This window comes from Melitaea cinxia, chromosome 5 (genome assembly GCF_905220565.1).
Source record: "Melitaea cinxia chromosome 5, ilMelCinx1.1, whole genome shotgun sequence".
Taxonomy (NCBI): Eukaryota; Metazoa; Arthropoda; class Insecta; order Lepidoptera; family Nymphalidae; genus Melitaea; species Melitaea cinxia.
The window spans coordinates 8,922,249-8,936,051 of NC_059398.1; the positions used below are offsets into that span (position 1 = coordinate 8,922,249).

Genomic DNA, 13,803 nt, shown 5'->3' on the forward strand with positions numbered 1-13,803 from the left:
ATGACAAGTCGCTTATTTTTAAAGTTAATAAAAAAAATATGAAGGCGTGAACAGTTCTTTGTCGCTAATTCAAGGTTGGTTTATTAAAACAAACAACTAGGGTTTGATCGCCAAGAAAATCAAGTGTGTTGTGTTTTCGTTGCCCAATGTTAAGCACCCGAATTATCTGACCAACGTTGCTACTGCACGTTTAATATATTTTAGCTATTTCCATAGTGTTATCTTTTACGGCAGTGTTTCCCAAAGTGGGCGATAGCTCCCTTGTGGGCGCTGCAGTAATAAAGGGGGTAAGAGGCCTAGAAAAAAATGGTAGCGTTGTGTAGAGACTTGAGGGACGATTTGTTATTTAATTTATAAGAACTCTCGACTACAACTTGTAAACATCAACTAACATTAATTAAAAGATTGCTCAAAACGGGCACTATAAAATAATTTATTCTCTTGGTGGGCAGTAGACAAAATAAGTTTGGGAACCCCTGTCTTACGGCCTGTTACTGTGGGGTAATGCTACAGATATTGAGACCCTATTTATCTCGGAAAAAAGGGCTATTCGCGGCATTTACGACTCCGGACTTTGGAGCTCGAGTCTACGGGATGTTTTTGAAAAGGTAGACATATTAACAATTGCTTCGCAATATATGTATATATTATGTATATATTATGTATATAAGTAAGTAATAATCGCAGTGTAAACACGAAAGGGAATAACAAAATTGTAACTCCAAGTTTCCGTCTGCGCAAAGTAAACGTTTCCTTTCTGGGTTATGGTATACGCATGTATAATAAAAGCCCACAAACACTTTTTGAATTATCTCAACATAAATTTAAAGTATTTATTAAAAAGACATTAATAGATAAAGCGTATTATTAGTCGGTGCAGGATTACATAGTTGATAAAGATTGTGTGGACTTAGTGACGCTGTCCTTCATGCAATAAGATTTTGTACTAAAATACAGTTTATATATTATTTTCTAAAGGGCGCGGAACTACTAACTGCGCAGTTTCTCGCCAATTTTTCTCTGCAGAATCTACATTCCTAATCAGTGGTAGTTTCACTTTTAAAATAATAATCACTTTTAAAATTTTAATTTGTAATTTGAAGCCTACTTGAATAAAATTAATTTTGATTTCGAATTTATGAGCTGTAAGTGTAGCTAGGATAAAGGTGCCGGTGCTCAATTTATAATCATATTTATCTACCCTAGAAACTCGAAGAAAAGCGTTGTAGAATAAGTTTTTAGCCGTCAATATTTAACTCTCAAATTATCGTACACATATAAGTTACTACACGTATATCTGCAAGACTGTCTTACCTAAGACAGCTTCTAAAGTTTCGTTGTATAAAACATAAAAATATAGCGTGTAATTTTTTATTCGATAAATTAAGTTAATCGTCGTAAAATTTAAGAGCGAATTGGCTCGATGTTTTTTTTTTAATTATTTTAAAGAATTTTGTCAATAACCTGCAAAAAATTTAATGTTTAAACTTTTTAATCGACGGAAATATAATTAAATACAAGATACTCTGCCGATAATTCTGTTGGAATGTAATAAATACGTATTCTATTTGTCCGTTGGTATTAATTACTATTATTGCGCAGTTTTAGTGTGTGCATGTTTGAGAGATGAGTTTTGTATTTCATCCGAATACGATCGTTTTTAATCGAATTATCTACCTAAATTTAACTTTATTGCGCATTTATACTACAAAAAACACCAATACTAATATTTTTACAAGTTTTCCAATGACTTCCGTTGGAATTCGCAAGGTCGCACGGTGGGATTCTTTAAGATCATGAAGGAATGAACTCATTTATTTAGTAATAATTGGAATGTGATGTCGTATTTCATTTTTAAATGTAAAAAACAGTCTATTTGAATTTATTTGATTAATAACATTCTTTACACATATAGAATAAAGACTGATTCCTTGTATCAATACACTTAATCTTCATCTTAATTGAAGCCCATTTTTCATTTAACCGATTATCTTAATTACTACAAGTGTATTATTTTATTCTCACAGTTCATTATCCTATGAAGGTAATATCTATACAAATAAATAAAATTGGGAGTGTCTGTTTGTAATATTAAAATGATCCCTTTTTACCAAATGCATACGGATGTTATACACGGTACATATACCAAAATAATATTTTTTCCAATTTTTGTCTGTCTGTCTGTCTGTTTGTTCCGGTTAATTTCTGAAACGGCTGGACCGATTTTAGCGGGACTTTCACTGGCAAATAGCTGATGTAATAAGGAGTAACTTGGGCTACTTTTATTTTAGCAATTTATTTATTTTATAACTCTGCGAACTTCAGTTCAGAACTTATCAATAAAAAAATATCTAACGAGTACAAATGTTTATAAATTTTTAGAACTATTTTAGAGATTTTATATTAGAAATGTCAAAATAAGAAAAAATTATGTGGTGTCATGGAATACTAGGTAGGAACGAAGTTCCTTCGGATAGTATAGAAAAAAAATATGTTGATTTTTATATATATTTTCTAGTTCTTGATTTTTTTAAATTTTGTCGATTGGTTTTTATTAAGTACGTAAAAGTATTTAGGAAATTTAGTATTTTAGAAAATTACAAATATCCTAAAATAAAATAAATCAAACAAAATAATAATTAAAATAATAATAATAACTCAAACTATTAAGTGAAATAAAAAAACATGTCTTTATTTATTTTTGTCGACAGTATAAAATTACATAAATAACTTAAAAAAAAGTTTACTAGTAATATTTTAGTTTTACAAACGTTATATTATACAGTCGTGTGACTGATATTACATCACTCCATTATATGTTTTTCTTACGGTTTTAGTCTCATATTTTTCTCAGTTCGATCGCCTAGCCAAATGTCAAGCTGGCAAGCTTAAGCTGTAAGGAACTTCGTTCCAATAGCAAATATCTTCATATATAAATTTATACTTATAAAAGAACGCGTCCTGATTTACAGAATGACTGATTCATCACCGTCGAGCGTAAACTATTTAAGATAAATACTTAAATTTTGAAAATTAGGGTACTTTATTGAGTAGGTACCATGGATGCACCCACAGTGGGGCGCTTGCCTTCTTAGCCTGACTCGTAGCTACTAAAAGAATTTTCAGAAAATTCAATATAAATTTAGAAAAATAAAAATAAAATAAGCCCCATGATCTGGATATTTTACTTATAGTTTCTACATTCCTACAAGTTGTGTTATACTTAAATATCGTCAACAATAGTACTCGTTTGTACTAATTTGGCATTGGTTTTTTTTGCTAAAACCTATGCGATGGTTGTCCTTGATACAGAATGAGGGAAGCTGCGGGGTCGATTACGCATGCGTATCTGCTTCCCTTCCAGTGCCTCGCTCCACTCGTTATTTGCGTCTCATGAGAGCAAGTATATTTTTACGTTCTCAGGGCCATATATATACAACAGGTCGTGACACAGCCAGAGGTTTGCAATATTTATTGTACTTACTACAGGCTTGGTTAGAGCAAGGCGGCCAAGAGGACGACGTCTTCGTCATCAACGTTGAGATGGTTTGGCCCTATCCCAATCCCTCTCAGCCATCTCATTTCATGCCGAATCCCTGAGAAGTATTGCTGACACGACTGCTCGCAGAGCTAAATCTTGCCTAATCTCACGGACCAGGATCCACCACTCAGTTTCCTAAGCCGGAAGCACGTTCTATTTTATACATTTACTCTCCAAAAAAATTTTTTCAGATCATTTAACGTTGAACATTATCTCTAGTTCAGAGGTAAGTGACTTTAGATCCGTAGCCATGTTATCAGCGTTTGGTAAGTTATTTTAGACAGTGTCACATGGATTAATAAGTGTTCAAGTAGAGAGCCAACTATCGGATGTAGAGCACGGCTTTCGGGCTTGTCGATCTACAACTAGTAACATGTTAACATTTTACACGCATACCGCTCAGGCGATGGATGGTGATTAACAAGGTGACGCAGTCTATTTTGAGTACCGGAGGGCATTTGATACGGTCTGATATAGTTAGCGCGGCTTATTTGCAGATGACTTAAAGTTATTATTGGCAGTTGTTAGTTTCTCGGATTGTGAATTGTTGCAGCGGGACATTCCAAACACCATGGAATGAAGCGTCCAGAATAAACTAAGATTAAACAAAAGCAAGTGTTCTGTAATATCTTTTACGTGCCCGCACCACCCTATGTGGACGATTATCTGTTAGACGATTGTACATTAAATAGATAAACTAAAAGTGGCTTGGGAATTTTAATGCGTCCAAATCATAGTTTTGCCGATCATATTACAAATCTTGCTACTAAAGCCTACAAATCGTTAGGGTTTGTATTGAGGCAATCTTTTGACATTGAAAGTGCTGCGGTTTTGAAAATATTATACAATAGCTTCGTAGGAAGCGTTCTAGAACGTAACGCAGTTATTTGGAGTCCACATGAGGCAAAATAGAAACACAGTTGGCAAAACTCCAAAAGGAATTTTTAAGATGGCTTTGATTTAAGAAATATGAGTATTTTGTAGGCTATCCTTGAGGATATGCCTTTTTATTTTTGCAGGAAATACTAGGATATGATTCTCTTGAAGTAAGAAGAGATGTTTCTTAACAACATAGTTTCATTCGTTTGAACAAAATAACAGAAAACTGGAACAAAAAATTAAAGAGAGATACTATTCCTTACTATTTCAAAATGTTCAATTCTAAGAAAATAATTAATAGCTTTGATGGAGCTTTTTTATGCCTAATGGGAAAAAAATACTCAATTTCATCAAAATATTGCTGGGGAATTAAATAAACTCGAGACATACCTACCTATAAACCAATTTAATGATAACAAAATAGAAATCGATGCTATTTGTTACACAGAAACATTTCTAAGACCTGTTTCGAAACCAAATCTAAAACTAAATAACTGCTAATTAGCGTCGTTTTTTTCGAGAAAGAACAAACGTAGGGGAGGTTCATGCATATTGTTGAATAATAGTTATTATTACAAAACCCTTGAGATAACAAATACAAAATCCTAGGTTTTCGAATGTTGTGGAGTTGAAATTTTAAACACTAATGTCTTAATTATAATACATTAATATCTCAATTATAGTAATATGTAAAAACCAATCATCAAACGTAACTGTCATTTTAGATCATCTCGAAAATTCACTAGAAGGTATTACCAGAAAACATAAGAAAAAATATTGACATGCTAAAAGCCAAGCTTCCGGTGAACTGTCTGCATTACTACGTAACAATAATTTTGAAAACAATATCATTAAACTTACACGAAAAAATGAAAACTTAGACCTTATTATTAGCAACTTTATTTCTGTAAATGCCGGTATACATGCGCTGTCATTATCTGATCACGATACAAATCAAACTTTGACAGTTACTATAGAAGTTAAAACTAAACGTAAACCACTCCACCGATTAACTGGTTCCAATTTAAAAGAGATTTTGGTTCCGATAATTTTTTGTCAGTTTTTTATGGCAATGTTTTGAAATAATCGGATTTAGACACTGCATTTAAGGAATTTCACAAACTACTCATTTTTTTATTTATGCAACCCAATGTATACTTCAGGTACAAAAAATTAGTTCTATTATATAAAATATGTTAAAGACCCTCATAACAAATGCCAAGCATCATGGTAGGTTATAAAATACATTTGCCAAAGCCACAAAAAAAGAACAAAATCGCTGACATTCGAATAAATAATAAAAACTGTAGTAATTTGTGAATATTTTAATGACTGTTTTATAAAATTGAAAAATTGTAATTTGACATATTGTAATAAATTTTCATCTTTACATCTATACAAATAAATAAAATTGGAGTGTCTGCATGTAATAATAAAATAACCGCTTTTTACTAAATGCATATCGATGTATACACGGTACATATACCAAAATAACATTTTTTACAATTTTTGTCGGTGTGTTTGTCAGTCTGTTTGTCTGTTTGTTCCAGCTAATCTCTAAAACGGTTGGACGGATTTTGACGGGTCTTTCACTGGCAGATAGCTGATGTAATAAGGAGTAACATAGGCTTTTATTGTAGTTTTTTTTTATAACTCTGTGAACTGAACAATAACTATTTTGTTAAATTCCACGCGGACGAAGTAACGGGCATACGCTTCAGCCGGTAATGTCCCACTATTGGGCATAGGCCCCCATGTAAGAGAAGGATCAGAGCTTAATCCACCACGCTACACGCTGCACGTGCTGTAGCGGGCATAGGTAGTTTTATAATAATATTCCATTTAATAATTTGACATTAAGCTCTGAATCTTCTCCTACATTGGGAAAGAGGCCTATGCCCAGCAGTGGGATATTATAGGCTTAAGCGAATTTGACAAACAATAATAAAATTCCATTTCATAACGTGACGTAAAATAATTAAAGTCTATTTAATAATAATGGTATTAACACCGGTAAATGAATATGACATTTTGAAAATAATATCATCTTTAAAAAACACAATTTGAACAGGATATGATTTGATAAATACAAAAGTTATAAAGATATGCGCACCTCTCGACAATTACCCTGACGCATTTAATTTATACCTTGTTTATACGAGGAAAATTCCCATTGTGTTTAAAGAAATCATCATTAAAAATGTTGAAATTTCTGCCTACTGTACTTCTGCCAGTACTTTTAAAAATATTTGAAATAAATTTATCATTACACTAGTTGTGCCCGTGACTTCGTCCGCGTAGAATTTAACAAACAGTTATTGTTCAGTTCGCAGAGTTATAAAATAAATGAATTAAAAGTAGCTCAAGTTACTCCTTATTACATCAGCTATCTGCCAATGAAAGTTTCGTCAAAATCGATCCAGCCGTTTCAGAGATTAGCCGGAACAAACAGACCGGCAGACAGACAGACAGACAGACAAAAATTATAAAAAATGTTATTTTGGTATATTTACCGTGTATACATATATATGAATTTAGTAAAAATTGGTTATTTTAATATTACAAACAGACTCTTCAATTTTATTTATTTGTAAAAATATAATAAAAATGTAACGGGTCGCTGTCTGTACATTTAAGATATGTGTGAAAAATATTATTGGGACCTTTATCGACACAAATAGCATCCAAAACAATGATTGTCAGCATTTTTGTCTGCTTGTCTTTGCGTTTGTGCACGCTAATCTCAGAAACGGCTTATTCGATATATATGTTGCTTTTACTAATATATTGTGATAAGCTTAGCTTAACATTGGTGTTTCTTTCATGTCAATTGGTTCATAAATAAAAAAGTTATGCCAATTTAAAGAATCACGTTGAACATTTAAAGTCACTATTTCACGTGGACGAAGTCGCGAGCACAGCTTGTCGAAAATAAAGTTTATACAATTTCAAACTACTAATAATACTGTTTCGATAATTGATATTACCTACAATAACTCGCCCATTGATAATGTGGATTCTACTATATTTTAAGTATAATTTTGGATAAATACTGTAACTGGGAAGAACATATCCTAAAATTGTGCAATAAATTAAACATGTTCATTTATGTTTTGAAACGTAGGTCAAATAGCAACTTTGACGTAACTGGGTATGTGGCATCAAATTTTAGATATGGTCTAATCTTCTGGGTTAATTCTGTAGACGTTCATAGAGCTTTGAAAATCCAAAAAAATGTATAGGTATGCCGCATATTTAGACAGCTGCAAACCGTTATTTAATCTTTGAAAATACTACCATTGGTTCATTGCCATCATCAATCAAGATTTATAACATTGCCCGATAACTTAAAAGATCTTACAATTGCAATGTTTAAAAAAAATGTTTGATCTACAGTTGTAGAAAATATATTATTATGATGTTGGTGACTTTTTACTACACGGAATTTCGAATATTAATTTAATGATATTAAACATAATTATTTTATCGTAATAAGCATTTCAATATTTGTAATGTCATGACTTGGTTTTAGTAGGAAATTCTATTATATATCAACTAGCTGGAGCCCGCGGTCTCAAGCTCGTTGATTTGAGGAAAAATAGCATTTCTTCTTCTGAAAACATACCTAACCTTCCTTTTTAAATATTTTAAATTTTTAGTTATGCATGCCGATAGAGCAAGCAATTATTTATAAAATGATATGTAATTTACTAGCGATCCGCCCTGGCTTCGCACGGTTTCAAAAACTATCAGTGTTCCTCTACTATATTATGCATGTATTGTAAATATAAACCTTTCTCTGGATTCACTCTATTTACTAAAGAAAACCGCATCAAAATGGGTTGCGTCGTTTTAAAGGTCTAAGCATACGGACAGCGGGAAGCGACTTTGATTTAAACTATGTAATGATGTGTAGTAATTGTGAGGATTTTTCTAAAAAGGGTGGCAAACTACTTAGACTTAGCGTATATATGATACTATATGACTAATTCAATGAAGAATCTATTGTTAATAATGTCAAATTTATTTTAGCGTAACTCATTAATCTTATTCTTTTATATAAATAAAAATGAATGTTGCTAAGCGCATAACTCAAGAATGGCTGGACCAATTCGGCTAATTTATTTTTTTGTATGTTATTTTAGGCCTCCATCCTAATACCCTATATAATCCTAACATCTTAAGATAATTTTGCTTGACTGTTAGATCAATTCAGTTAGGTCGAATTCAAAAGGCAGTGTTTCCTCTGCCACAGGGCAGAAGGTTCCTCAGCCAGTCAGTTGGAGGGTTAACTACCGGCGGCTTTGGCCTCAACCTGCCACCAGAAGAGCATTATTTTTTATATTATTAAATATGTTTGTTTGTGAGGGAGTAAAGAAATAAAAAGTATAATTATAACAACAACCCTTTACTTGCAAGAATGTGGTATTTTAGTTATACAAGGTCAAAATTAGTATAATCTAAACATATTCCACCTTACGGTGTACAAATCTATATAAATAAAAATGAATGTTGTTAACCGCATAACTTGAGAATGGCTCGACCAATTCGGCTAATTTATTTTTTGTATGTTTCTTAAAGCCCACGGAAGGTTTCAATACAAAAAAAAAAAAAAATTACCCACAGCTGGCTAGATGGCTCTTTTTTATGAACTCCTTTTTTGAGAAGAAGCTCCTAAGGCGGTGGACATGACAGATCCCGGGTACTGTGACGAGGAACGAGATAGATTTCATCATAGCGGATAAAATGCATATATTTCAGAGTTTTCTCAGTGGTTAATAGGTTTAACACCAGCAGCGACCACCGGCTACTACGGGACACTGAATTTAAGCCTACGCAAAGAGCGGGCCCGTTTGATGAAATCTATTCTCCAACCTATGCTGCCCAAATACTATATGGCTCCGAACAGTTTCAAATGGAACTCCAGAATCGTTTCGATTCGCTGGAAACTACTAGCGACGTGGACGAGAGGACCGACAACGTAGTGAAGACGGTGTGTACACGACGGTGGGATATGATGCGGCGTAGGCGCGAAATGCCCGCTACTCAAGCAGCTTCACCGAAACAGAAGGCTCTTTCCAAGAGGATACGGAAATTTGTACGCAGAGATCTCCACTGCTCTAATACGAGACATATTACAACTATTAATAGAGCAGAATAGGGGGTCAAAGGTTTTTCAAAGACCATCGGGGGGAAGCTTTCTTGCGAAGCTCAAAATAATGGACGGCAGAACTGTATTGCACTCGCCCTCAGATCCGAGAAGAGGTCGAGAAATTCTACGGACAGCTGAATTCGTCGTGCGCATACAAGCTTGAAACTCGAGATACCGAAGATCCACGTGCACCATTGTTGCGTCATTTTTCGGAAGACATCCCGGATATCGAAGTTGACGAGATTAGTGTGGCATTCGAGCATCTTAAAAACTAAAGCGTCCCGGGGGATGATAGAGTTATCCTCCTTATGGCCGCAGGTCGACCTGTACTAAAAGCCTTGGCGAAACTCTTTAACGCCGTTGTCTATTGGAGTTCCACGCCTATAATTATAAGTCTCTCGTGAAGAATTACAGACCGATCTCACTTCTGAGCCAGATATATAAGTTTTTTGTGAGGATCGGTATGAAACGTCTCGCCACAATATTCAACATATCCTAATCACCGGTGCTGGTTGGGTTTCGAAATGGTTATAGCACCGTAGACAACATCCATATTGTTCGGCAGAATAAACAAAAGACAGAAGAATGTAATCAGCCGCTGTGTATGGCATTTGTGGACTACGAGAAAGCCTGTGACTCTGTTGAGACCTGGGCTGTTCTCTACAAAGATCGACTGGCGATATATCGAGGTACTGAGATGTGTTTACGATGCGGCGACCCTACCCGTACTACTACTACTATACCCTGGATCAGAGAACAAGACTCATTTACCTAAGCCAAGCAGATATAATATCACCAAAACTATTTGCCACTGCCCTGGAGGATGTCTTTAAGACCTTGGATCGAGCGAAACGAGGCAACAACATCAATGGTGATTACATCTCTCACCTTCGTTTTGCCGACGATATCTTCATCTTTACGGAGACGTTGAATGAGCTAGGCCAAATGCTGGGTGGGCTAAACGAGTCCTTCCGACGACTCGGTCTCGGTATTAACTTGGCAAAAACGAAATTTATGTTTAACAACCAAGTCATACCAAGATCTGTATCGGTCGATGGGTACCCTTCTCGAAGTTGTTGAGGATTATATTTACCTAGGCTATACCTTTCAGCTAGGCCGCAACAACTTCGAGAAGGAGTCCGATAGGAGGATTCGGTTGGACTGGTCGGCATTTGGCAGGCTTCGTCGAGTCTTTACTTCGAAGATTCTGCAATGCTTCTTCTTCGAGCAATACATCCTGCCTGTTTTAACAGACGGAGACGAAACGTGGACACTGTCGAAGGGACTGGTCCATAAGCTTAAAATCAGAATAGGCTATGTTTAGGGTTTCTCTCTATCGGTGTCGCGGGACCGATGGCCGTTAGAGCAGACGTGTCCTGGAGTGGAGACCGCGTCTTGCCAATTGCAGTGTGGGACGTGCCCCGGCCCGCAGCACCGAAGATTTACGTAAGATTGCCGGTGTAGGCTGGATGAGGATTGTGGAAAATCGGGATATCTAGCGCGAACTTGGTGAGGCCTATGTCCAGCAGTGGACTGCAATAGGCTGAACTAAAATTGAGCTATTAGTACTATGGTATGAGTGTATAATCACTAAAACAGCAATTGTAGAAATATGTGTGCATTAAATAAAAAAGTAAATAAGGAGTCATAAAACCTTATAAGCATAGGTGAATCTTGATTTGTAATGACATTTGAGTTAAACGAAGCAATTATTTATCGGGATGCCTTAGTATTAACTATGATGTTTTTTTCTCAGTGCTGATGTCATTAATCTGACTAACTAACGTACGTATTTTACTTTGTATACCATTTCCGTAACACGCATACCTAATTAATTATATTTTCAACAGATTATTAGTGTTAAACTTTGCTTATTTATTATTACTTCATTTTTTGTGTTCTTAATAAAAAGAATATATTTTAATTCACAAATACGTTTCTTTTACTGGTAATACTTAATACGTACGTAGTAAGTGTACGTACGTAGGTACAGTTATGTACAAATAAACTTATGGGGTTTAAGGTTGGACCTTAACCTCGACGTTATGTTCAAAACTAGAAGCTTTTGAAATGTGGATATACAGATGTATGCTCCGAATATCCTGGACTATGCGTCGAATGAATAAAAAGATGGAAATAATGAGGACTGTGAAGGAGAGGAAGCTGCAGTATTTTGGTCATATAATGAGAGGACACACATATCGGATTCTTCACCTTGTGATTCAAGGAAAAATCGAGGGAAAACGCCGACCTGGTAGAAGGAAACCATCCTAGCCGAAGAACTTCCGTGAATGGTTTAAGCTAAGTACTCACTCTCTCTTCCGTGCTGCAGCTTCGAAGATTAAGGTAGCCATGATGGTCGCCAACCTTCGTAGAGAAGAGGCACCGTGAGAAGAAAAACAAACAAAAAACAACATGTTCTTTTAAATGCGCTAAAAAGTAAACTTTTACTATAAACATATGCGTAACGTAACGACTTATGAGATAAAAAAGCTTGTTGCGAGATTTACCTATGTAGGTAAAAAAGTAAAATTATGATCAATTAAATAACTTGATTTAATTGATTATAATTTTTATAATTTTTTAAGTCAATGTGAGTACCTACATAAATGTAACTTCTTAAAATAAAGCTTTGTTTATAAAGAGTTTTTTTTACTGTTAGTTTATTTGTTACTTTTGATGTGATAACGTCTTATAAATCGATGAACAACGGTTGCACGCACGAAAAAGTGTCACGTTCCGCCTGAGCCCAAGCGTTGGTTTGTGACATACTTGCCTCTCTTCTTCAATGTAATTCAAAAAATATTAATTTTTTCATTAGTGTTTCTTTATGACGTTATCAAGTAAAACTATCTTCCGTAAACCGACTTTACAGACATTTTTTAGTTATTGCTGGTTAGGTTTCTTATTTTGGTATTCTCATCAAATCCTTTCATTTTCATTCCTACACATCATTACAAAAACATTAAAAATTATTCCGCTTTACTTAGAAGTCTGCCATATTAGATTTAGAGTAACAGCACTTTATTTTTCAAGTAATTCTCGTCAAACCCTTTCATTTGATATCCATAATGTAGGAAAACATAAAAACTTAGACCGCCATCTTTAGATGTCTGCCATATAATATCACATTATTTTCAAGTTACTATCAGCAAGCCCTTTCATTTAATAATAATAATAAATATCTACACAATACACACACGGTCGTCTGTTCCTAAAGTAGGCAACAATGCTTGTGTTATAAGGTAACAGCCGACTGGTATAGCTACATATTTTTTTTTCTATAAACTTACTTATAAATAATACATATATACATAAACAAACAAATATTTATATTACACCCATACTCGGGGTGGGAATCGAACCCACAACCGTTGGAGCAGAAAGCAGGGTCACTACAAACTGCGCCAACGGGCTAGTCAATTTAATATGCATACTATAGGAAAGCTTAAAAAACTGAGTCCGACATATTTACAAGTCCACCACATTGGATTTAGAGTAACGTTACTTTGGTTTTCGAGTTACTCTCAGCAAGTCTTTTTTTATATTACAATTCAATATTTATTAAACATTATACATATTTACAATTCACAACTTAAGAACTAAATATTTACAGATACATAGTTTTGGTACCAATCATGTCCGCGTGGAATTATGCAAGTCTTTTCATTTAATATGAATATTGTAGGAAAGCATCAGAAACTTAGTCTGTCTTTTTATATGTCCACCATATTTAATTTAGATTAATATCACCCTATTTTTCGAATTAATCTCAGTAAGCCCTTTTATTTGGTACCCATATTGCAGAAGTGTATGAAGAATAACTAGTCCGCCATCTTTAAAAGTCCGCCATATTGTATTTAGAGTAACGTCACTTTGTCTTTCGAGTTACTGTCCATATTGTGGGAGTGCGTTAAAAATAAGATTATTAAGAATAACCTACTCCGCCATCTTTGGTATGGACGCTGTGTTGGATTTAGAATTACGTCACATAGCTAAAAATACATTGACATCCAAACTAAACGTGTATTCAAAATTTCAGCTCAATCGGTTAAAGATATATGCTTAAAAATTGAGTTGCAAGATTCCAGCCTAACAAACATACAAACATGTATGTATGTAAATAAATACATACATACACATTTACATACATACGTACATACACATATACATACATACATACACGTACACGTAAGTATATTTTATTTAAAAAAATAATATGTTTCAATAA

At 34.3% G+C, this 13,803-nt stretch overlaps 1 pseudogene; it reads left to right on the plus strand.

The window, feature by feature from the left end:
* Positions 1-8,257: 8,257 nt before the first annotated feature.
* Positions 8,258-11,119, plus strand: LOC123653806 (annotated as a pseudogene).
* The last annotated feature ends 2,684 nt before the right edge of the window (positions 11,120-13,803 follow it).